Genomic DNA, 26,336 nt, shown 5'->3' with positions numbered 1-26,336 from the left:
AAAATTACTATATATACTATATACAGTATTAGTTAATACTGTCCTTCTCTTTATAAACAACAAGAACAGAAATTGGAAAAACGAATACAGGGGCTGTAAAGTGTATGTTTTTTTTAAATTAACTAATTCCTGGTTGAATAAAAGACTAAAAACAAGATAAAAATGGCAGCCGACCTTGTGTCTACGCTCATTGTTGTAATATCAGTCCTGTATCAGCATGAGAAACGATGCTCATCAAACAAACTTCTCTCCAGTCCTGATTTTCACCTTTCCCTGTCGTGTTCTCTTTAGCCACATTTTCCCATAAGGCTGTGTGAGAGGAGGAAGAGGGACCACCTATTAAAGTGAAATCTTAGGAGTGATGGATGGGAGCTTGTTGAGGGGGAGCGGAGCAGCGTGCACCCCAGGGGAGGGAGATGATGAACAAGTGGGTTTGGGGGGGGTGGGAGAGTTCACTAAATCCCCACTCACACCTTCTCGCTGTGGGTGGAGGGGACGGAGACCTCCCATGCTGACAGTGACTCACAGGTTTGATTGACTTCATTCTCGTAAAGTACTTTGAAACTTTTGCCTGTTTTCCCTCAAAATCTTTTACTTTCATCTTCCTGGTTACTGATGAGAAAGAATGGACTTTCAGGAGGTTCATCATATTTAAAAATGACTTACGCTTCACTTTGGACCACTGCCGCCTGTGTAGGTAGCTATTTAAAAAGAAATAGATATCGCTAAATGTGAAGCTCCTGAAACATCCATGGCATTTATCATGAGCATAAAGAGTGAGAGTATTGGTTTAATACTCTTTTCAGCTTTGTGATGATGCATTTTTTGATTCACTCAGTTTTAAAATGGTTTTCATGACTTAAAACATAGAGAAACAAATAATCTAAATCACTATGTGGTTTTCATTGGACGGCTACAATATGCATTTCTATATAATTCAATAAGAAAGTGGGTGCAATTATTTTTGCTTCTTAATTACAACAATAAATCTACCTTGCACGGACCAGTGTTGATAAAATAACCCCCAAATTTATGACATGCTTAACTTGTACAAATGATGAAACTGTTGGCTGACACACACCTAGCAGGGATGACAAAGGCGGATATGTCCTTAAACAAACACACTCAATCGTCCGACTCATAAATGCAAAGATGTCGGGGTCGACTCGTTCGTAAATTTTGAACCTGTAGTCGCGTTTTTATGACAATAAAGGCAAATGGAGAGGCTTGCAGCACTTGTGGTTTAACGCCTGGTGCGCGGACGAATTACTGCTGTAGTAGTTTGCCTTTAACTGTCAGGAAATGACCCATAATCTGCAAGCGTTTGACTGCTGCGGCATTCCTGTGAAATGACACAAGTTGAGGTAGATTAGGGGCTGGGTAATTAGCTCATTAGTCAACATAAACACATGGCAGGGCTCCCCCATTTCTCCACACCCTGCCCCCCGCCCACCGCCCACAGCTGGTAGGCCCTCTCACAAACACATGCACGCATACCTGCACAAATGCATATACAGAGACATACACTGCACCCAGGTCACTCCATCATTATTGCAAGTCCTTTCTTCTGGACTTATTTTCGACTTTTTTTCTGTATGGTTCTTTGCTTTGCCCCAGACAAGCCATTCTTTCAGATTGTAGCCCTGGGGGCTGAGGGCCAGCCACTTTTCACCAGCACCTTCCAGCTTATCAGAGCACTTTATCAGCCTGAGGGATAGAGATGAGGGTTAAAGCTCTTCACTCTTCTCCCCTGCAGCTCAGCAAACCAGCAGGCTGTCAGCAAACACACATTTGTAAGCCGGGGCTCGGAAACGTGTGCCTGGTGGACGAGGAGAAAAGCTTCAGGGGTCATGTGCTGCAGTGTGAGTTTCAGTGTGTGTGCATGAAAAACACAGGACTTCCTTTGTGCAGCGAGGTAAGCTGGTCGCCACACAGCCTCCCTTGTTGCTCAGGGGACAGATGCTGAACACTGGAACCTGCACGACCCTTCACACCTCCTAAATGCGGCAGGAGGCCTTAACTTTCTCCTCCACTTAATTTTCGGACCTTCTGTACACCCCCCTCCCTCGCTCCTCCGCCCCTGAAGATCGACATAATGCGCTCTTTCATCAACGCTTCACAAACCGTTACGAAACAGTTTGCAAAACCTTATCAAGGAGGTGTTGAAACATTCGATAGAAAACTTTCAGGGAGAATCTCGCCTTTGATTTTCAACACTTTGGAGCACTGTTTTTAGCACCTTGACTTTCAGTCACAGGCAACTTCTCATTTTAGAACAGGCCTGGGTGTGTTTGCCTCAATGCCATTGGAAACAGAAGGCCTGTTTGATTTGCGTTCAGTCACTCATATAAATGACCATTTGTGCAGGTTTTCACTGTACAGAGGCGGGTCGCTCTGGAGGTGGTGTGTCCCGGTCATGTGGCGCATGACGGTGGAAACGGATGATTGAAACAAGAGGGAAACTCTCGTACAAGAGATCAATCAAGTGGACTCATTTCACTGGGAGACAACATGGCTGACGGATCCATCCATCATCGCCTCAGGAGACGCACAGCGATGGATCACACATCATTTTCTGCTTAATTTAAAGAGGAAAACACTTTAGTTCAGCCTCGTTCTTTCAGTGGCAGTGTGCTTACCGTTCCATTTATTGATGGGTTTGACTGTATGGACATGTGTGTGTGTGTGTGTGAGTGATTGTGTAAATGCCCTTGATGGATTGTGCAACTGAAATTTTGGCTCCAGGTGCAGTGAAGCCACGTTGGGTTCCAATAAATCCCAGTCAAGTGTGGAGAGTTAACGTGCAGAGACACAGTTCATTCCTTGCATTGGTTGTGTATCGTTACCCAAGCGATGGAAGGAGTGGAAAAGGTGCAATGACAAAATCACAATGTTAATGAACACATCCCTGTACACTCCCTGGGAGGTTTCATGGTTTGGTGCATGTTTGGAGTTTTATCTGAATCAGAATCAGAATCAGAAATACTTTATCGATCCCAGGGGGAAGTTGTGTATTTATTTACAAACCCCTGGGGTCCTGGCCATTCACTGGTTAAAAACACTGGGTAATATTTATTTGTTGTGATAAAACATTGTTCGTATATCATGTAGAAAGCAGACAAAACAAGTGTTGATGTGGGGAAAATGTTGAAAAACGCACTATTTGACAATATTAAAGTAAGTAAAAAATGAAATTCCTGATAAAACAGACAAGGATGAAAACATAAACTCCTTTGTGGAGTTGATCAATGGTTTGATCAAATATGGGAATCGGTTTTAACTTATGTGACAATTTAAGTGTGAAGAGAACAACTGTGATGAAATCCTCACATCAGACAGCGAATGATCCACATTTGACAGCTGAACGTCCTCATTTCCATTTTCAACAACACTGATATTAATAGCGAGCGTAAGAACAACAGCGGCTGCGAGGGACACTGCCACTGACGGTGATTGGTGATGGGGGGGCCCACACCTTGCTCCTTGGCAGCGGCCCCACAGCCTTATCAGGCTTGATGAATTACAACGACACCGAAGCTATCTTAATGACTCCCGTCTATCTACCCATCTCCCCTCTCCTTCCTCTCCCCCTCCACAGCACTTGGCCTTGCTCCTGAACTCCCCGCCACTCCCCACCCCTATGTGTGTGTGTGTGTGTGTGTGTGTGTGTGTGTGTGTGTGTCGTATCAGATGAGAGTAGGTAATTTTTTTGCGGTGAGGTTTGATTTAAAAACATATCGAGTTTTTTGTTTTTTTTATTGACTGCCAGTGTCAGCAGCGGTTGATGACTCATGACAACTGATAAAGGAAAAACATCAGTGTGTGTTTCTTGTTGTCTGAGAAACAAATATGATACAAATAAAAAAAAAACACACAAATGCCGTAGCTTGAGGCACAAACAAAACACAAACACCCAGTCGACTATTTGAAGAATATTCTCATCTATGACTAAACGCGGCGTTCCTGTGGTTGGCCGGCGCATCAGACGTGTGTTGAAATGAGCCGCGTTTCTCGCCGCAGACGCTGAAACAGACGAGTGAGTAAAGTGTCTCGCTGTCTGGCCCGATCCTTGATGGGGAGCAGTTGGCATCCTGTGAGTCTCATTTCCTACTTTTTTAAGAGGGTATCCTTCCTTCTTTGACTCCAACTTCCTCTGCTCTGACACCCATTGTGCAAGCACTGCTTCACAGGTTCTATATTAGAAGGGGGCCTCGCGTGGCCCTCGGACTGCGGCCTCAATTTGTCGTGGACAAATGGCCGCCAACTGCAGCCGTTCTCGGCACCTGCCTCTCCCTGTGAAGAATCACCGCGAGAGGTGTCATTGACCGTGGCTTTAAAGGACAAATTCAGGCATCAGTCAGTGAGCACTTTTGCCCTTGGGAAGGTTTGTTGATGTTTACGCTGCTTTTTCCTCCAAAGTGGATGATGACTCACTGATAGAAGAGCAAGGCTGTAAGATGCTGCTATTTCCGTGAATGCAAATATTATTATACGTATTTTTCCGAGAATTAGAAAGAGTTCAATAACAAGAGCAACTTTGTGTGTGCGAGTAATGTCACATGTTTAAATAACATGTGTATGGTTTTAGCGCTAAATAAGGCAGAAAGTGGAAAACATTAACCAAAGAAAAGTGTTTGATTGTAAGGACCATGGTACTTTAAGGGCAGGTCAGTGTGTTGTCTGGTTTGATGTTAGTTAGCAGTATTACTCAAAAACTACTGGACACATTACACCAAACTCAGTGGAAGGATGTAATGTGGGTCAGGGAATAACCCAATACAATTTGGGTGTGGATCTGGGTCAGAGGGAGGATCCAGAAATTATTTTGACAGAATAATTCATAGATCTTGATGAAAAAATTGCCTCATTTATGGGGAGTTTGTTCATTTTGGTGCAACTTGATTGAAGTTACGAGCCTTGAAAAAAACGTGATCTACAGCAATGATGACGTCCTGCTTTTGAAAGATCACTTAATGTGACACTATAAGTAAAATGCGAGGTCCACACTGCATAAAATAAAACTGTCTTGTATTCAATCTTAAAAAGCTAAATCTGAATCATATGCCTTTTGAAGCATTTTGCATTAAGACGTACAAGCATCTTAGAAATATTAAAGAAAGACAACGGCTTGTTTCAACAATTTCTGTAACATATAATTGAGGAAGATAATCCACTACAAAATGTTTTACATGCTCTAAATGTTAGTTCACTAAACCAGACCCACGGTTTTGATGACACTACTGGTGGATTCAAACGTTTACATCAATATATTAAATCGTTACTTATTTACTTCATAAGTAAGGGCTTCATATTTGACCTGAGCTCAAACTCACAGGGATCTTTTTGCAGTTAATCACCATTATTACCTGGAACCAAGACAAAAGTTTGAGACGGTTATAAGGGGGCTGACTGGGAACTTTATCCCACTGTTCTAATATTTACACCCACGGCTCAACCTCAGCCCCGCGTCTACCGTCGGCCGTCTCACATGAGCACCAATTAGGCGCGATGCAGGACAGAAATAAAGGCCCGTGCACTTTGCTGCGAGGAGCATTTGTTTTTTCTTCTCTCTCAACGTCAGAGCGGGTAGCCGGTGTGCGGTCCAAGTATTCCGGTCGTAATAGTAGCTCAGTGTTCCGGGAACTCTGGGATAAAAAGTGCGAAAAAAAAGTGAAAGGCAGTAAGGTTTTCTGGGTAATAACTTCATCTCTCTGTATTGCAGCGCAGGAGGGAGGAGGAGCATTTCTCTCCTCTCTCTCTCTCTCGCTCTGTCTCCTTTATTTCATTTTTTTTTTTTCTGTTCTGGCAGGTTCCACAGCCTCCTGTCCACGGAAAGCACACTCTGCACATTCTGCAGACGAGGGTCTTCGGGGAGGAAATAGAGAGGAAATTGTGCAGAAAGTGTAAAAATCAGTCTCTCCTCCTCTCGCTCTCTGCCTCTCTGTGGCTCACTTCACACAAAGAAAGACGCCTTGTTTTCACTGCACTTCTAATTACTTACATTTATCCTTCAAGGGAAAAGCAAGGCTGAGCCGGCTTGGAATCAACAAGGAAAACAACATGTAAATGAAATCATAGACACATTAAATTGAATGTAGGACCTTTGAAAAATGACCAATTAATAATACGAAGGAGGTAATGTTTTCATCCCGGTCCATTTATTTGTTGCTTGGTTTGTTTGTAAAGAAGAACTGATGGATTTCCATGAAACTTGGTGGAAGGATGTAGTACAGGAAACATCCCATTAAATGTTGGAGGGGATACGGATCTTTAACATTGCAAGAGGGTGTTTTTCAACATTTTCACTGCAGGGAATAATTCATGGAACTGTATGAAAAAAAAATCTGGCACATTTAGGGAACTAAAATCCACAAGCGTCTGCAATTTAGTGCAGCTTGATTGAATTTAAGGGGACTGGTGGGACACTCTTACTTCAGCAACAATGAGAACAATGTGGATTTTCTTTGTAATCACAAGCTTCGGCAAAAATGTTTAGGACAAATATGATGAAGAGGAACAGGAAACTTTTTTCGCTTGCTATTTCGCTTCTACACACACAGGGATGTATGCATTACTGTATATGCAGAAGTGACCCATTTCTCAGTGTTTAGAGATTAAAGAAACTAAATTTGATGAGCATAGCTGTGGAGGGAAACAGTTTGATTCATTGGCTGAGGTTTCAGATGAGGAGTTTGTAAATCTTCTCATGGGAGCTCATTTGTTCCACGTGGTCACACGTTTGGAGCCGGACACTTAAATCTCGACCACATGCTTTCACCTGTAGGCCTATGTTAAGTTGTGTTGCTGTAGTGATTGTGAAAGAAGCAAAGGAGGAAGTGAGGCGAAGTAGCATATGAAATATTGAAATAATACATTGGCCCCTGTCTGTTAGATACAGTAGATAAGCTGCGGGCGGCCTTCGCTCTGTGCATGATGGATGGTGCCGAAGCAGATGCATCTGCCAATCAGCTAGGGATGAATTTAGGTCACTTCCTTTTTCATGCCATGCCAAACCTGAAATAGAGCTATCACCAGTCGCCTTGTAATCGAATACTGCTGGTGGGGTTTTATAAAAAGGCTACTCATTATTTTATCTGTCACATTAAAGTGTGCTGCAATGTCAGGACACACGTTTAGGAAGGAAAGCTCTTCATTGTCTTTGAAGACGTTTTCGAAAGCCACGAGCTTTGTGAGTTTGAGAGACTGTGAGGTTGGAAATGTTGTCACCCTGGATCCAGGGTTAATAAAGCAAAGACGGAGGGGAAAACACTTCAAAGAAACTTCTAAGTAAATCTGGCAGTGGGGGGGCCACGCCACAAAAGACCGTGTTTGGGATTGAATGAAAAGAGGCATGTCACCGGAGGGAAATGTGGTCGCGCATGTCCAATGTATCAAACGAACATCACTGATAAATTAGAGGAGGATGGAAAGGTTGTAAACTTCACAGCCTGAGCCGAGGAGGGAAGGGACCCCCCGCCGCCTCTGATTATTTAACTGCAAAGCTTCGTCCAGTTTCTGTAGCAGGCAGCATCCTAATAATAAGATCACACAAACACGCTCACTCAGAGGAGAAACACGCAGAGGAGAAACACGCAGAACCACAGGCTCGACCACAACCTCACTAACAATGTGAGCTTTATTATAATGTACCGGACAGAAATATCAATAATAGAAATAACAGTAAGAACTATTTACAGCAAGGTAAAGCTAGAAAGCTCTAAGGATGTTAGGGAATAGGCAACTAGTCCTCTAACTGGACTGAATCAAATAGATTATTTGTTCCTACCCCAGCTGGGATATGACTCATGAGGATTACCAGACCTTAATCAGTAGCATTATGGTTGTGGAACAGATGTGGTTTGTTTTAGTAACAAAGACTAGGTTCAGGATAAAAATGTGCTTAGGTTTAAAATAAGTTCTTTTATATTACTGAGGGACTTTGATCATTATGGTTACTATTTTTACATCTTCCTGCTTCAGTGTCCTGAGGTTTGTTGACCAGTTTGTCCATCCCAACCTCCTCTGAAGACTTTTTCGCTCTTTATTCTACTTCCGCTAAAGAAGTCATTTAACTATAAAACGTAATCCAGTCTAAAGTAAGCAGCAGATGACATATGTGGAGGTTTTTAAGATGAAATAAAAAAAAGAAGTGGGAAGCAGTAATTACATTTTCAGTTCTTTTTAGGACCAAGTTGATATTTTATGTCTAAATAAAATGAATAAATGTTCATCTTATTTCTTTGTAGTGTAGTTACATGAAACATTGGCTGTAAAATTAAGAGGCTTCTTGTTTTAAGTCTAGGTTGAGTTTACAGGCTGTAACGTAGCATTGTGGACTTGTTGCTGCCATCAGCAGTTAACCAGTGGAATAGCAGAAAACCTTGAACACGAAAGTCTAAATGCGTACATGTGCGTTTCTGTGCTGGTGGATCACAATACAAACAAAATGAGGACACGCTTATCTAAACATGGCTTCATGTAGCGTCACCAGAGGCCAAAAACTCCACAGGGTTCCTTTGAATTTAGCTCTTAATGTTCAAAATGAACCTTTAAAGATTCTGGCTCATTTACCATGAAATCAAAGGGGAAAACTTAATTGGACAAGGTTGCTTCAAGGGAGTTATTTTCCCTCCGCTCCTCAGACTTTGCTGGCCAGACACAAACGTCTACGCCAAATATCCTGTAACAGGCAGTGAGGGATTAATCTGCGTGTTGTGCCTTGACTTCGTTTGGCCTGACATCCCTGGTAATGGAGCGTATGAATGGTCCAGACTCCACTACAGGTAGAGAACCCCAGGCCAGGAACCTTTCAGAAACCCAGCTGATTACAGGAGAACACTTCCACTGCTGGCTTGGTAAAATAAACAAATATGCCACGGAAAGCCATCAGTTGTGCTGGAGTTGTGGGGGCAGGCTTGGAGGGCACATTATTTTCTCTCTTCAAAGGGAAAGAAGAGAGAAAGAGAGAAAGGCTAAGACAGGCAGGCAAAGATGGTGCCGTTTTCCACGTCAACAGCAGGATATTCATCTCTCACGAGGGTCGGGAGTGCAGCCAGCGCCTGTGGTCGAATATTCAAGGAGGGGAGGAGTCGAGAGCTGCGTTAGAATTTGAGAAGTGTTAATCAGGGAGAGGATGTGGGCCTTCTGGCCTGTACCTGATTACCACCAAATGGGCCATCGACAGCAGCAGCAACAGCTGGGCCCTGCAACAGTGTGGGGGGTAGGAGGCGGAGGGGGAGCAGGGGAAAAGCCGAATTCAGATATGGACTCCGGAGAATGTCTGCATATAAGGGTACGGACATTCTACAGGGGTTTGCCTTTCATATTTCAACAATGCAGCAGGAGATTGTCCGAGTCAGCCGGGGCATGATGTATACATTTTGTTGCAGAAATCACGTGTTTTTGTTTATGACACATTCACACCAGCGTCGGGACTTATCACGCAAAGCTCTCGAATTTCGTTGTCCCTCCAAGTTGACATCTTCGTCTGCGTCTTCTGCGTGCATGCCTCCTCTTTTTCAATTTTTTTTATTCCTTTTGTTTTTCTGTTGTGTTATGTGAGAAATGTCATCAACTTCTCCGGGCGATTTGCCTCGTCACACGAAGCACTCGTTTGATTTGCCTCCTCGCTCACGCTGATTGGAAGTGAACGGGAGACGAAGGCTCGCCACTGAAACATTGTGACCGGGCCCTTATTCTCACCTGGGCTCACTCGGACATTATCCATAGTTTTTACCAGGGGGCTGGCAGGAAAACTCCAGATTATCCGGAGTTCAATGCACGTCTGAAAGCAGCTAAACACAAGGGGACAAAAATACCAATTTCATGTCGAGACTTTCCACAAGAGGGTCTGGCCTCACACTTGTTGAGCCTGAGGAATTTAGGTTGTTTCCAGTATCTCTATGACGTATTATGTGTTCAAGACAAAAAAGGTCCATTGCTAATTGCGCTGATGGGAACTGCAGAATATTTAACCTCCCGTAGGGTCTCTCGTGCCATTATCTGTGGCTGCCCCTCGCAGATGCCCCACCATGTGCCGCTAACAGAGTTTGTCAGTTCATTAATCCCAGCTGCAGGAGAAGAATGCTGCTTTTCTCCCCACGGATGATTGGTCCTGACAGTGAGAGTGAGCCAGTGACTGTTGGGAGATAATCAAGGATTTTCTTCGGAGCTCAGCACATCGCTCACCTCTCTCTGGCAACTTTAATTACATGACTCAACATTTTGACATCTCGGGTGAATTATGTTTCTCCCTCTGTGTCGTTTTTTTTCTTTCTGTCTCTCTTGCTCTTGTCGGTTTTACTCCTCATCTGTTTTTCAGGTATGTTATTTTACACAGTTCTGCTGCGAAGCTTTTTTAAAGGCCTGTGATTTTAACGAGACAATAAAAAGAAAATCAAGATCTACTTTGTTTCTCATTCTTTTTCATGTTCAGATATCTCTTAAGCCAACAGGCCAACATTTGTAGTGAACATTATCTTACATGAAAAAGTAAGGGAGTAGTATATTTGCTGGTAGGATTTACAAATAGTGTTGCCATCATAGATGTTGTTCTGCTGCAGTTATAGTTGACAAATGTTTGCAAACTTGCCACTGTAGGAACAATGGTTACATAACCTACGAAGCATGTGTGCACATATATGAACTCTGTAAAAGATCCCGCTCAGCACATATCTGAGTTACAAGTCATTATCAAAGTGTTTGTTTTATTATCCTGTAGAAAAAAAATTAAAAAGCATGTGAATTTACAGTATAACATATGTTAAACTTTCAGGTTAAGGTGTTTTATTTAAACATTTTACATTTAAAATACCATAATACTAAAAGACATAAAGGACATTCTTAAGGGACATGTGTTTATGTGAAGAACGAGATATATTGTTCGCAGGTTCTATTCTAAGTATCGGATGTTGTGATATCAAAACCCCAGTACAATCAGGAAGTTATATGAGTTATACTTAATCAAAGAATAGAGTTGTACATTCTGTTAACTATCCAAAGTTTAACAGATTAATTTATTGATTTTTATATTATATAAGAGAAGATTCTTATGCTCACACTGAAATTCAGGACATTTAGATGCTGTAGCAACATCTCACTCTCCTTTTTTATCTCTGTGCTGTATATGTAACTTTACACATCAGTGAATTTTTTTTTTTTAAAAAGACACCTGTAGCACAAGCTATATTTATTTATAAATGTGGAAACTACAGGGAGCCCAGAGGCCTGTCTGTGACCTCATAAAGATCAATGTGAGGCTTTCACAGCAAGAGAAGGAAATGTAACAATGTAACAATATGATTGTTTTGCACTTCCTCTGACATGAAAGCCACCTGGAAAGAGACGAGTCTATTCTGAGCCATAAAAGGCTCATTTCTTGTCTTATTTTAAACCTGTTTATTTTTTAGGGGAATATTTAGAATATTTTGAGACTAAATAAAAGTATCTGGGGCTCGAAAAAGGAGGAATTCAGTGGAGTGGGTGCAGATGTTTTGAGCAAGAGCGCGCGCACACACGCGGCATTACACACATTGCAACTGCGCGTCACACAAAAAACACGATATCACAACATCCGGCTCTGTACTTTGCAATCATGAAGCGACTACAAAAACACCTCCACCTGTGAAGTGATCCAACTTGTGATAATAGCTCTGAGTGCTCTTCATGTGCTGTGGTTCATTCTGTCATGGCTGCCTGAGGCCAGGTGAACGTTTCCTTCCCGCCCTCTTTCCTGCCGCTCTTTAAAGCCGGGCAGGTGACACAGGCAAAGCCCACTTAAGATAAGTGGATTACATAGCCTGTATTTTTAAGCCTTGCAGTGACCGTGTCAGTCTGCAGCACAGACACACTGGGCATGTTTTTGTAATCAAGCCAAGAAGGTATTTTTTCGTGCAAGAAATATTTGACACAAAAAATGACAGTGAATTTAGTCTTGGGTAATTGTTTTTTTTATGCTGTTCTTTTCTTTACATGTTTGATTACTTCAGGTACATAAAAAATATTATGAAATGATTACGAAAATATTGTTTATACTAACCCTTATTCAAAATTAAGAATATTGTTCTTTCGGCCATGTTGTTTCTTTTCTCAATAGGTTTTGTATCACAATTTAAACTGCAATATCTGTTTTTGCCACTTGTGGAAACTGGCCAATGTAAATTTTCGGATTACCAATCTTGCATACAGACCAATATTAATTTTCTTTTTGAGTCATTTCACAAATGTAAGACCAAATTTCCTTGTTGCTCGTCTTTGGTCTCCATCAACCTCTTAGACTAATATCAGTTTCTTTAGCAGTGAAACATTTCCATGTGTTGATAGTTGCATACTTCATCTGTAGTTTGGTGCAGTGCAAAGAGTTTTTGGCATAAGAACTGATGAAAACAAATTAGGTTTGACCAAAATTGTTAAATTGCAGGACAAAAAAAACTAAACAACATTGTGGAAGATGCTAAAAATATTCCACATAGCTGAGGAGAAATGCAGAGCTGGGTAATAATACTCTGTGGCTTCATCACTGGGAGCAAACGCTTTCATATACACAGTCATTTGATCCACTATTAATAAACAAATACTGATTGAAGCAGCTTTAATGAACAGGCTAACACGCATGCAGGAAAGCTGAGTAAATGGAGACAATATGAGATGTGTGAGATGTGAGGATAGGGGAACTGGTGAGGTTTGTTTTGGGGGAGCGTAAGTGACCTCTTCAAACGCTCGGTCCAGAATAATCATTTTCACTGCCACGAGAGCAGCTACATAATCGCATGTAATGCAAAAAAAATAAAAAGAATCAGTGTGATTCCTTGCTTCAGTTTCTTATAATGACTGATCGATTTATCCTGTCAGTAAGCTGCGATCCCCTGATACCACCGCGTAAGTGATGGAGTGAGGAAAGGAAGGGGTTTGTTGAGTGAATCGTGCTGACGGTACAGAGGGAACGAAGGGAAACAATCACCTCCACATCAGAGCTGACAGAACAAATGGAGATCGGTTTACACGGAGATTATATTCAAGTGGTTTTCACATTCCAGCAGCTGACTTCCAACTTTCCTCACCGAATGAAACAGAACAATTCAAACTCGCAAGCCAAGCTAAGTTTATCTTTGTCCACACACAGCGTATTTAGTTGTTTTCTAGCGCAGCCGGCTCAATGTGCTCTGCAGCAGTGGCTCCATAAATTAGTACGAGCCGAGTGTGTTGTTTTTGCTATATAAGGCTCTCAGCGAGTAATCACTGAAAAAGCATGTTCCTTTAGTCACAACCTGGGAATTTGGAGACTTTGACAAGACTCTGCACAGAGTCATGGAGCAGGCACCAGTTGAACTGACACGTGGGTTGATCGAGGCTGGCCTTTTTACTGCTGAATTTACATCCAATAAGTTTTTTTACTCAGTTTTTTGCACTTGACTCACTTTTTCGAGCAAATTGTACTTGTTAGAGTAGTTTGAATGCAGTCAACTAATTTTGGAGGAAAATGTTTGTCTTCATTATGTTGGATACACAGAAAAACAAGATGGCAACAAGGTTTAAAATACAAAGGACATTTTTCATGTTCTCGTTATTACCACATACCAAATGATCCTGTTTTAGTAAAAATGTTTTCTGCAAATACAACATGTTACTTTATCTTGTTAAATCACAAAACTTCATTGGGAACATTTACAATTTTTCATCATTACAACACATTTACTTGTTGTGTTATAAAGTTGTATTTCTAATTAAATTTGATAAATGAGTAATTCGTTGTTACATGTTTTCTTTAAAATATCTGGTGTCTCATATTCATCTTTACATAAGACATGTTTTACCAGCTCTGCTTTACCCTGCATAATATACATCTTCATGTTTAAGCTCTTTAGTTTCTGTTGCAGTTATGTATGTGAGTGCCTGTTATTATATGTAAGTAAGTAGTTTTGCTTGGCTTCAGTATTTGGCTCCTCAACCTCTGCACATAATACACAAGATGTGTAGTAATCAGGTATATTTGTATCATTGCAGAAACTCTCTCTATGAATAATGAAGTCTCAAGATACAGGTACATGATTTTACTCAAAGATTAAAATTCTATTTCTGCTGAACCCGATGTCTTCTTGAATTTAATGTATAGTGAATAGTGTTGGGCTCAAATGACTGCATTTCCCTGTAAAAACGTGTCATTGAGACATTGAAAAACATGTCCCAGACTTCCCTTTTCTAACAAGGGAAAGTATGACAGGCATGCACGCCGCCTCCCACACTCTATTTGTTGTCCTTAATTCCCTCGGCGCGTATAAAAGGGGGGGGGGGATTAAAAGTGATATCTTTTTACGTCTCAGTCCTCGACGCTGTCCGGCGGCTGAGGAACCCCCATATTTCCACCCTCCTGCCCCCACCCCCCAAAAAAGTTTAAAGCCTCTCGCTCAGCTGGGTTCTCCCTTTGTACAGAGAGTGTTCAAAGTATTACACTGTCACTAATCATCCATGTTACAACATCTTGAGCAGCGAGGGCTCTCACTCGGACTCCACCAAACCATTATGGTGCCACAGGGTTGAAGGAATAGTCCACTTTGATCTGCTCAGAGGAGAGAGCTCTGGAGACATCTTTCTGCTCGTCTCCTCTGCGCGCTCCCCTCCTCTCACCCCTCCTGCTCTCCTCCCCCTCACTCCCTCTGGTGAGAGACTTAAAACAGTAGGCTGGAGGCTGTTATTTTGGGAGGGCCGAGGGGGCGAGGGGGCGAGCGAAGAATAATATCTTCTACTCCAGGGCCCGGACGGCTCCCCCAGCCCATCAAACCAGTAACAAATACGGTTACAAACCCATAAAGAATAAAAGGGAGGGGAGGGAAGAAGGACGAGGGCGCAGCATTTTTCTGACACAGTTTTACAGCTCTGCTTATTACAAGGAGCAGCTTAAGCTGTCCCTCCTCTCCTCACTCAACTCACCGCCTCCTTTATCAGTTCTATCTACACATTCCTTCTTTTGGGACGGAGGGGTGCAGGATGTCGGGCTGAACACAGTGAACAAGGTTGACAAGAGCGTGGGGTGCCAACACGATGAGAAGAAAATAAACGTATTTAATTTTATCTTTGGTTTTTCATTTTAAACTTAAAATCAAACTTGTCAGAATTTCTTTTCTTTTTTGGCTTTTTTTTTGTATCTTTGCTGTAATATTTCTCTATGGTCATCCATCAGATTATTCAGATTTATATACAGTATTCATATTTGATGATAATAATAAATACAGTAACACACATATTTATATGTCGAGGATATAATTTAGTTCACTGTTGAAAAAAAGTAATTGCACATATCCACGAAAGATGACTAGGATTTTAATACTATAAACTCCAAATATAACTATAAAATATTGATGCTCAGTGAACAAAAGGAAATCATGTATAAATATTAATCATATAAAATAATATTATAATCATAGTCAAACTGTATGTTATTGGCACAACAGGCATTGATTTAGTTAATCACTCAAAAGAATTAAGTAAACCAAAAATGGCTTATTTATATATAAAAGTTTCATTACTGTAAAATTTCTCTTACAGTCACAAATTATTAAATGTATGAATAAGTACTATCCTTAAATTTTATTTTCATATGTGAATATTTTGGAATTGAAACCACACATGAGTAAAGCTGCTACTAATTAACTTTTTAAAATATTTTTATTCTTAATTATTGTTCTCACTCTCACTTTTAATGAAATTATTGGTCCATTTAATAATTAATTGTAAGTCTTTATTTGTCTTAAGATTTTAGTAGGTTCCTCTTGTGCAATCACTGTAAAATATTCACTTGTGATCTTTTGTATTAGTTGTGTATGTCTCTTTATTTATGCCTTTTTAAATAAATTGACTGTTGATGTTGGAAGATGTTTTTGTCACAATATTTAGTCATCAAGTTCTGAACGGTAATGGACGAGGGTTTCACACATGACTGTATATGAATAAAAACACAGAGACGCACCAAGTGATAGAGGGAAGCTGTGACTGTCATTCAGTTGCATTGGTGGCTTTTATAAATTTAATGATGAAAGATACTTCTGCATTTAAATGAGCTGCCACCTTCATATTTCAGTGTCCTAGTTCTGGTTGTTGAATAGTGTCCATAGCACGTAAGCCACTTTCTCCTAAAAATCACACAATGCAATTCATCACAATTTGTAGATGCAATAAATGATCATTGTTCAGCTCTTTAACTGTAAATACTGATGAAGAATGAAATTAAAAAACTCCTGCTAACAACATGTGTAAATTCCTGAGTGTGTGTACAGTACAGAGCAGTGACTGGATGAACAAGGGAGGGATTTCAGACAAAGCCAGTGAAAAAGACAAACAAATTGCACTGAAGCTAAACTGAAACCTTGATTTGAACAGTTTTACCGCTGAGAGCAAAAGAGACGTTTGTTACAAATTTAAAGCAATTAAGTTACTTTATGTGCTTTTCAGTAATTATCAGCTTTCTCTGTATGGGTTCGTTGCTCAGGAACTAAAATATTTTCTTTACCTCCTTGTTGAATTGTTCAGGGCTAACATGCCGGGGCAGTCTAACCTCCATAGAGCGGCCGGTAGCCCATATGGAGTTGCTTCTGTAGTGGTTACAGTTGTATTAGACCACCGATTGTAAAGTCTTTTTTTTTACAACTGAAATAATTAGTGAAAGTCCCTCAGTAACTGCCGGAGTTACCAGATGTCTCGATCAGGTAAGAAACCTGCTTACACCTACAGTATTATGTAGTGTTTGAGTTTAAATAGCTGGACTAGACAAACTACAAGCTGGCAAGTTATAGGAAAATGCACGACCAGATATTTAAATCAAATTACTTTCAATAGAACTTCATGTTATTGTTCATGCCCATCCTAACTCTCTCATTCTGCTGATTAATTAAAGACACTCAAATGATTTTATGTAATACACAATGAGCAATATATATATGGAAAGTCTATTTACTATACTTATATCAACTAATTTAACTGTATTACTGAAAGAATAACACAGTAATGGTTGTTCACTCTGTTAGAAATAAATTAGCTCTCACTCTTATCACCCCTCTTCATTTCATCTCCCACCACTTTAAGCTAATGAACCACAGTTCACTGAGCAGCGAGATGCGGCTGATTAATTCAGAACCAGATAGGTGGCTCCGTCCCTTCCCATTTCTCTCAAGCGAGCAGGGAGGACGGCTGGACATCTCGTCCCGTCTCACTCATTCAAACCAAGACCCTCCTCGCGTTACCTCCCCATCTCTGGGACATTATCACTGAGCTGCTTAGGAAAACAGTAAAACCTGTAAAGAGCAATTACTCATACATTAATCTACAGAAAATTTAACATTTATTGTTTTCCTATTGATTTACTGGACTACTCTGGCAAATTATTATCTGTCATATACATATTTTGTATGATAATTAATAATTAAACTACCAGAACCTCTTACGCTCAATAATTAACATGTTATATGCATAGACTGAATATAAAAAGTGGAGGTATAAACCGGTTCTGAAAAGTAAAGCCAATGCGGAGTGCCTGAAACCTGTATTCTCTGTAATGACCAGCAGTGGGCGACTCTACTGGTTGCAAAAAAGTAATATAAAAAAAAAAAAGTCCATGAGAAAATAACCGTACTTCTCACTTGATTAAAAACGTCATTAAACATTATGCTAAGGAGTGAATGTGTAGTTTCCTTAAGCTTCAGTCAGGCTCCACCCCCTGGTCCTCCAATTATGGTTACTTCTGGTTAAAAAAATAACAAGCTGGCGCTACCAAAATGACAAACTCAAGGCTTTTAAACACCAGCTCGCAAACCTACAGGTGACGTCACAGTCGGTTGCAAGAATGACCTGCAGAGGTTAGCTGTTTCCCCTTGTTTCCATTGTTTGTGCTAAGCTAACTGTCTGCTAAGCTTAAAATCACATTTACCACGCAAACGTGAGACTAGTGTTGTAACTCTCGTCTAACCCTGTCAGAGAGGTGGCATAGGGAGGAGCAAATTGATGATGTCTGTGAAAATACCCCCAAAAAAAGGGTAAGAGTTCAGAGTTCTCATGAATAGAGATGACGCCACCGCTATCAAATATTAACACTCTAATTCCGTAGCCAACTGATGCTTTGAGGAGATAAAACCAAGGAGACGATTGGGTTTCATATTCTTTGTTGGCTAAATGCATCAGTGATGGCAGTGCATGACGGAGATATGAGACGAGGATAGCGGAGAGCCCGTGGGAGATAACATTTCAACTCTTCAGGCGGCCATGATCGTGCGCCACCTTCCCTCGCTTCATCCTCGTCCCTGACATCCTCACTAATTAAACCTGACCTAGTGTGACACCGCTGGTCCCAGTTTAAGCATTTGTCAGGTATTTTGGGGGCGTGTGTATCACTGAACTGGAGTTAAGGTTGTAGGCACGATAAGAATCTGCTGATGAACCAGGCAGCCATGAGAATAACAGCCTCCCTGCTCCTGTGGTATCTCCTCTCAGCCGTGAGTGAAGGGGCGGGGGACGGTCCAACGAGGGCCTGGGACCTCTCACTCATCCCCCACTCATCCTCTCAGCTAGTGGGTGTTATCATCTCTTTACCTGTGAAATATTATCGCCCCGTCGTCTCCGCGTAAGAGCTCTTTCGACAAGGCCTCATAGCTCTCCGGTTTCACTCGTGGATGCCATGGCTTGCCTGTTATTTATACTGTATGTCTGTCTTCCTTTACATGTATGCATTTGTTTCACGGGGCGGTCACCCACTCCCCCTCCCCTGGCTCCATCCAACGCATGGCTATTGCTTCAGGAAGGGTCCAGCTCCCCCATTTACTGTCAGTAGTCTGATAGTCTTTTCTGAGGCGGCTGGCAGGGAGCGAGCAGATGAAGAAACCCAAAACCGTTTATTAGAAGCACTTTGCACCCTTCAAGCAGAGTGGAGCCACTGTAAATAATGGCAATAGCAGACCAGCCTGGACGGGGCTATAGTGTGATAGTTCAACACGGGAGTTGGATTCTGTTTTTTTGTGCGGGGTCACGCCTGTGCAGGCATTGCAAAGTAAAGCACTTCTAACCTCAGAAATCAAGGTTTGTCAAAGTAATGAAACTCTCAGATGACCAGGGTAAGACATGTCTGGCAACAAGGATCGTTTTGAAGCTAGTGTACGAGGATGGCCTTTAGCTGCAGCTACACTCCAATGGGTCGTATCCAAGGGTAGGGATGAACGGTGTGTGGATGTTCAAGTTGGGGGACTGGTACTGAAAATATGAAGGGCGCGGTGGTTCAGTGGTTAGCACTGTCGCTTCAAAACACAAAGCTTCTTGGTTTGAATCCTGGTTCGGCTTTCTTTGTGGAGTTAGCTTGTTCTGTGAGCGTGGGTTTTCTCCAGGTACTCTGGCTGCCACTGTCCAAAGACATGCCGATAGGGGTTGGGTTGATTGGACACTTTAAATTGACCATAGGTGTGAATGTCAGCTTGAATTTGTTTCTGTATGTCGGCCCTGCGAGACACATGACCTGAGTGTACTCAGCCTCTCGCCCAATGCCATCTGGGATTGGCTCCAGCTCCCCCCCCCCCCGTGACCGTTTAAGCATAAGTGGAATAGATAATGGATGGATGAATGGAAGAAAAGTGGTTGAGCTAAATTGTAGGTAAAAAGCAAAAGTGATACTAGTTCCTCAGGAGCAAAGTTTAACCACGAAAACATTCTAGAGCCCTTTATGTATGTTTCAGTAATAATTGACTGTTTTGCTCCATTTCTCTTCAGAATACGTTTGGTATCTTTGTTTCACGCTTGTGTTCCCAAAGCAATCTCACATAATAACTCTGTGAGTATTACATGACACCAACAAAGCTGAAACAAAAACCGGACTTATCCCTGAATCATTTTTCTTTTTCAATTCTATGTTGTTGTTTCTTTTCTCTTTCTTAAAAAAAGAGGCACTGTGCTGGAGCTTCACACGAGCACAGGACGAGAAGAGTTCCTTCATTGTTTTAGTTTTTCAGCGTGGCCATGAATCTTATTGTATGTGCTTATAAAGGCTAATGTTGATTTCAAATTAATGTATAAAATGTGGACATACTAATTCACACCTGAAACTTTTATTACAAGCTGCAATTAGCGCTCGAAAACAGAATGTGTCACAGCATGAAAAGAAAAATACAGCGCGACTTTCAGCACATAATTGTCTCAATCTGAGAAATACAAGTCTTGAGGGAGAGTATTTATGAAAAGTCAGGATATTATTACAGCCCAGCTGGGGCTGATGCTGAGAGTCACCTGCCTGTGGCCTCAGTGGTACTTTACAGCACTTAGCTTGTGGGGCTGAGGTAACAGCCATGACATCATTGTCTCCAGAAAGGCCGGGGAGGGACGGTGCCACACAGTTGCGAGACTTCATAGCTGCACATGAGTAGGAAATTACTTCATCCTCTCGGTTTTCACACAGGGCCTGTTTACCAGCTTTACCCATGGGAGGTGGTCAGCGAGGGGCTGGCACATTCAATCGCAGCTCCAGACATTTAACATGCGTAAAGGGCACCTCCAAAGAATTTTGTGAGCTCTCCCAGGTGCACACCTGTATTTTTGTTTCAGCACCTGGTTGCTATAGGAACTTCAAATGTGCTGTACAATATAGAAATGCAGCTTTTCCATATTTGTACATTAAGTGAATGAATACCAGACATGTATCACTTCTATTCTGGCTCTTTCAAATTTGTTAAGTTGTTATATATGGTCATCAGCTGAGGTCTATAAAGGAAGCAAATTAGCACCATCAGAGAAAAAAGTAAAAGTTAAAGTAAATTAACTGAATTAAACGAGGACATTAAAAAATACTGCGGAGAAAAGGTTTATATTTAAATAGACATGTGTCATATGTGCTATAATAGTACATATTCAATGGTTATTCAAACACAAAGGTTTAGTTAAATTGCTTATGGTTCAAGTTTCATTCTGCTCCAATATGACATTTTTCAACTAAACCTTTCATATTTACTCTTTTTTTCCATTTCTAATATCTCTAATCTAATATCTAATTTATTTTTACAATATATACATACATATTGGAATAGTGGGGGATTAAGATATGTTTGACTAAGATTGAAATCAAAGTATATCAAAGGTCCTGACAACCTGAGGCTCAGTAGTTGTTTGCTTTGGCAAAGTAAAAACAGCAAATGAGCCGTGCCTTCTTTCTAATGTCCTGTTATTTCCACAGACCGTGACATTTTCAGTATTTCTCTTGATTCCTGCTGGACTCGTAATGTTGAGGACCTCAATGTGCACTTACATACATGTAATTACTTCAAAACTGATCCAACTGAACAAGGATCAGACATGCACGCACACGCGCACACGCACACACACACACACACACACACACACACAGAGGGACAGCGGCTTTGTGTTTTCTTATCCGTAGATACGCATTTATACTACATGAGCCTACATAAATATTCATCAAATAAAATCTCTAATGCTGCATCAGAATTATGAAATACGTGTCATATTTTTTCATTATGTAAATATTAAAAAAATGTCGTTTTTGTGCTGATGCAGCAATATATATTTAGACAAATCTTTTTTTAAATAACAGCTATCATAAATATATATATATATATACTACATGAAGAACATAGGAAATATTTATCTTACTAACCCATGTCTAACATTAATTCAAAATTACAAAACACACATTATTATTATTATTGACATGAGGTAAAACAGTAATGCCTTGAATCTGGTAATGTTCATGCATTAAATCAGGCCCAGTTACCATGTCACAGTATTTGGTTTGCCCTTCTCTAAGTTTGCTGGTAGGAACAAGCTTCTGTTGGTTTCAGTGGCCGGAGTGCGTAGAACAGTATTTCAGGTTCGGGTCTGCATGTGTACTTTGTTTCTTCTAAATTGTTGCAGTAAGGAATCGGGTTCAGTGGTCGGGCGGCGTGGTTGTTTTCTGGCCTGTGGGTAGGCTTTAGGATCCTGAAAGCCAGGGTGGTCTTACAGGCCTACACCAATATAGCCTCTGATTTACTCACCACCCAACACCCACCTCACAAAGCCATTTGTGTAACTTTGTCCATTTTCCGTTGATAAACTGAAATTCCATCTGATTTTCTTTGGCCAGACGCCCAAAGACCGATACTGACCTTACACAAACGTGTTGTGCGGTTGGATGATGATCATGGAAGTGAGAATACGTAGCTTTGACTTTTCATGATGAGGCTCCTGGACTTTCTCTCACGACTCATCCCGATTGATGTGGTGCTGACGGCTTTGTAATCTGTTTGTCTATGATTTCATTCCTTCTGAAATATTTTAATTTTCATCGTGCAGTGAAAAGATCTTGTTTGGGTTCATTTAATCAACCAAATAATCACAGTGTAACAGATATATCTTTTGGAAGAGCATCTGAAAACGGCAGTTAAGTTGTAGATAAATAAAGTCTTACAGAGAGGAGCTTATAAACACACACACACATGCACATGCACAGACACACACAGACACACATAGAACCCTATCGTTCACAAGTGCACATCGAGTACACGCCCACTTTTAACCACCCAGCGGGAATGTGTTTTTCTAGATCATTTGAAGCCGAAATATTTGAGCTGCGTGAGTCCTCTTAAGAAGTTCTGCCAAGAGGGAGTACAGAACTGCTGAGACCCTCAGACAACAACTCTATACTTCCCAGAATTCAGAGGGGCCAAAAACACTTTTGTTCCAGATAGTAATGACTGGTATAGTCAGACGAACACGTCACAGAATGAGACAGGCAGCCATTATCTTTAGGTCAATAGCAACTGTTAGAATTTGTATTTGATTAGGTGTGTTTGTTCATATGTTTTCACTTGTAAAGATCATGTTCATTAATAGAAATATTAAAAACCTAATAATTGAGCCACGTGAACATTGTCACTGTAGTTTGAGCCGGTTCCCGCTGCTGTAACTAATGTAGCGCACAAACTCCACAGTTGTAGAAATGTATAAATATGCAGTTTGAGTAAAAAAAGTGCCCAGATGCTTCAGAAAATGATCCTTCCTTAAGTTATATGATTATGACTGATTATATATTTACATATTTAAATGATATATTTGTAAATTTTAAGTTTTAGGAACATGCAGGGTAGAAAAGCCTTGAAAGATGTAATAACACACTTTTGTTTTTTTATGTAATTTGTTGATATATATTTATTGTAAGGCATCATCAGCCTTATCCTTTGAAGGTTCAGTGTGTAGAATTTAGAGGTGAATTTGCATGTTGCATCTGAACACTCCTCACCTCACCCTCCCCTTCCTAACATGAACAAGCCTTCATTTTTCATGAAAACTCAAAATGTGTTTAGTTTGTCCAGATAGGACTACTGTAAAAACATGGTTGCAGACACTAACACGAGACACAGTGCAGGTATTTTCTCAGAGACTCAAAACATTGAAATAGAAATTTAAAGTACCATATAGGTTTTTTTTTTGTTTATAAAAATGGACCAACTGAGAGCAAATCCCCAATTTCGTTTTGTTTGTTTTTGCATCCCTGCCTCATAGGTTTCATGGTAAATAAAAAACCTGTCTGTTTTTATGGTGGGTGGCTGTCGTGGTCAGCGTTACGGCTGCTGGTGTGGGTCTTCGTTTGGCCAAGCATCATTTCACTTCATCTTTCCTCAGCCTCGAATAGCAGGCTTGACATGGGCCCAACGAGCTCCCCAGATATAACAAATAGTGGGAGTTCGACCTACAAACCAGAACTGTTTCTTAGTGACGAGGAAAAGGAAAAACACTCTGATTATGGACAATGCAGATTTTTTATTAACGCCTGTAATGGAAATTCCACACCAATATTTGATATTTACAATCAATAAATGCACAGTGTGCTGCTGAGTCGCATGTACAGGAGATGAATGCACCTTTGTTCGGAATGACAGCTTGGGAATTCCTGAACTGTGACTCCCTCAGTAGTTTAGAGTATCGTTTTGCGGGCTTGTTCCCTTCTGTGCAATTACAGTACTCAAAGAGATTGAAAAACACTGGTGTAATGTCTCTGGTTTCAGTGCTGCCTTTATGCTGAACAGTAAATCTGTCTCGGCCATTGGTCCATTTAACCAGATAAGGAGTTATTCCATGCCTCACACAAGTCTGATGTCAGAGCCACTAATGACTTTGCTGGCTGACAGTGTTTTTTGCACAGACATCACAGGAAGTAGCTGTTAGACGAGCCTGCAAAGTACGGATATTTATAGGTTGAATAGACTGAAATATTAGATTTGTATAGCTTGGACACATGTGACCCTGAGTTTGGCACGAGGTGCAAAAACGACTCTCTTCATATATCTTCGAACATGAAAATGACATTTTCCTGGAATTCATCCCTACAGATTATTATGACCTCACTCAAGATGACCCTTGGTATATGTATTTTATGGTGTATTTTGTACTCACAGTGGCGTCATACAGTATAGCAGGTTTTTCAAGAGAAGACGACTGACGAATAGCGACTCAGGCTGCTTTCAGACATGAACTGAACTCCGGATAATCTCCTGGAATTATCCAGAGGGGCCGTATGTGGGAGCGCAAATGTCCGAGTCAGTTGCTGCGAACATTTTACAGTTATTCCTGTCAGCGTCCTAGTAAAAACTCCAGAGAGCGTCTGAGTGAGCCCATGTGACAATACAGAAAGAAACGAGTGGGTGAATTGATGACGTTTATAACACGTGACGGACGCAAATCTGAAAAAAAAAAAATACATGTAAAAGATGCTAAAGAAGATTTGCGGGGTTTTGGTGATTAAGAGCCAATGCTGGTGTCAATGTGCTGTAAACACATAACCCCTGCAGCAGAATTGATTTGTTATCTCCTGCCTCCTGCATGCTCTACTCAGGCGACACTCCTAACCCCGAATATGTTCATATTGTTGTGAATGTGTCTGGCCCGGAAGGTTACATTCTTCATATGTGAAAGGCAAAGTCCAGATAATGTCTGCACTTGTTTGTACAGTTTCCAAAGTTCTTGTCTGAAAACGACTTTATTTTTATCAGATTCTCTGAGTTGTTTGTCCTGTGACTTTGTGAAAACTAAAACCATGAGGCTTATCACAGTTTATCACAATTTTTCGGGTCACACATCAGTGTAATCCCTTTGTTACTTTGTCTTTTTTATTCCCTTCTAACTTGTTCCCTGAGCTATAAGACGCCTCTTTTCCCATTTGCACTGTAGCCAGGGCAGAGGAGAAGCAGAGCAGTGTAACAGTCCAGCATGAAACCTGAGCTACGTTTAAGCTGTCGCACAATAAACCCCAGGCTGTAAAGCGAAAGCCTCCCATGTTGATGGGCAGTTAAAGCACGTGGGGTCCTAAATCTTAACGGTCAAACAGGCTTTGGGTCCAACCAAGCACCTGGATTACAGGAGAGGAAGACAGATACTCACTGGTGTGGCTGCAGTTGTTTGCATGATTGCTTCTGTTCATCACTGTTAAGTTAGATGCGATTTTGCAATTACTGTCAAGGCCTTTTCCACCATTATTGTTCAGACTTTCTCTGAGCAAAAAGCATGGAGTGATAGCGTTGGCTTGTCATCTGGAAGTAAGCCACGGGGGTGTTTCAGGCTGAAATAGGCCTTGTCATTGTTTTTTTCCGAAGGCCTCCCTCAATGAAAAGTGCTTTTCTCAGCACCGGCCTGTCTGGCTGCGCTTCCTGTCCCTCAGCTCTCCCATTCACGTTGTTATTAGGCCCACCAAATGGCCCTGGTTCACCGGTGGTCTCCCCTAATAACCGCCACTGATGGACGGGTCTCGCTGCTTGTGGCCTTGGGCGTCACTAGACATCCAGCGAGCAGGCAGAGCGCGCTTCACTGTAACATACACAAGAAAATGCTTAACTGCTGTAACTCGAGCACGGAATGAAATAGATTGTAATGACTTAAAACACATCTAATGAAGAGAAAATATTGCAGGGCCACCAGTTGCTTGGGGATACAGGAACTGGTTTCCCTAACAGCGATGTTGAGGGACGTCAGGGAAAAAAGGGTAATCTGATCTGCAGAGTTAATCTGGATAAGTAAAGACATGTTTACACCACAAATGAGGTCTGAATATTCTCCACTGCACTTTGCCGAATTAGAGTTTCAGTGGTATAATGAGGTGTATATGCCTTTTAAATGTGATTTACACAATTCCTCAAGCATGTAAAAATGACCTAAACAGAAATATGATCCCTGCAATTTCGACGGGGAACAGACCAACTATTTGTGTAGCCTGTTACCGAATGAACACCAGATACTGAGAGAGTGAATGACAACAGTGCTGACAGCGTGGATAATTATGATGGTGGTGAGGATGATGATAGAGACAATTACAATGTAGAAGAGGACGA

This window comes from Hippoglossus stenolepis, chromosome 11 (genome assembly GCF_022539355.2).
Source record: "Hippoglossus stenolepis isolate QCI-W04-F060 chromosome 11, HSTE1.2, whole genome shotgun sequence".
NCBI lineage: Eukaryota > Metazoa > Chordata > Actinopteri > Pleuronectiformes > Pleuronectidae > Hippoglossus > Hippoglossus stenolepis.
This window is presented reverse-complemented; position numbering follows the sequence as displayed.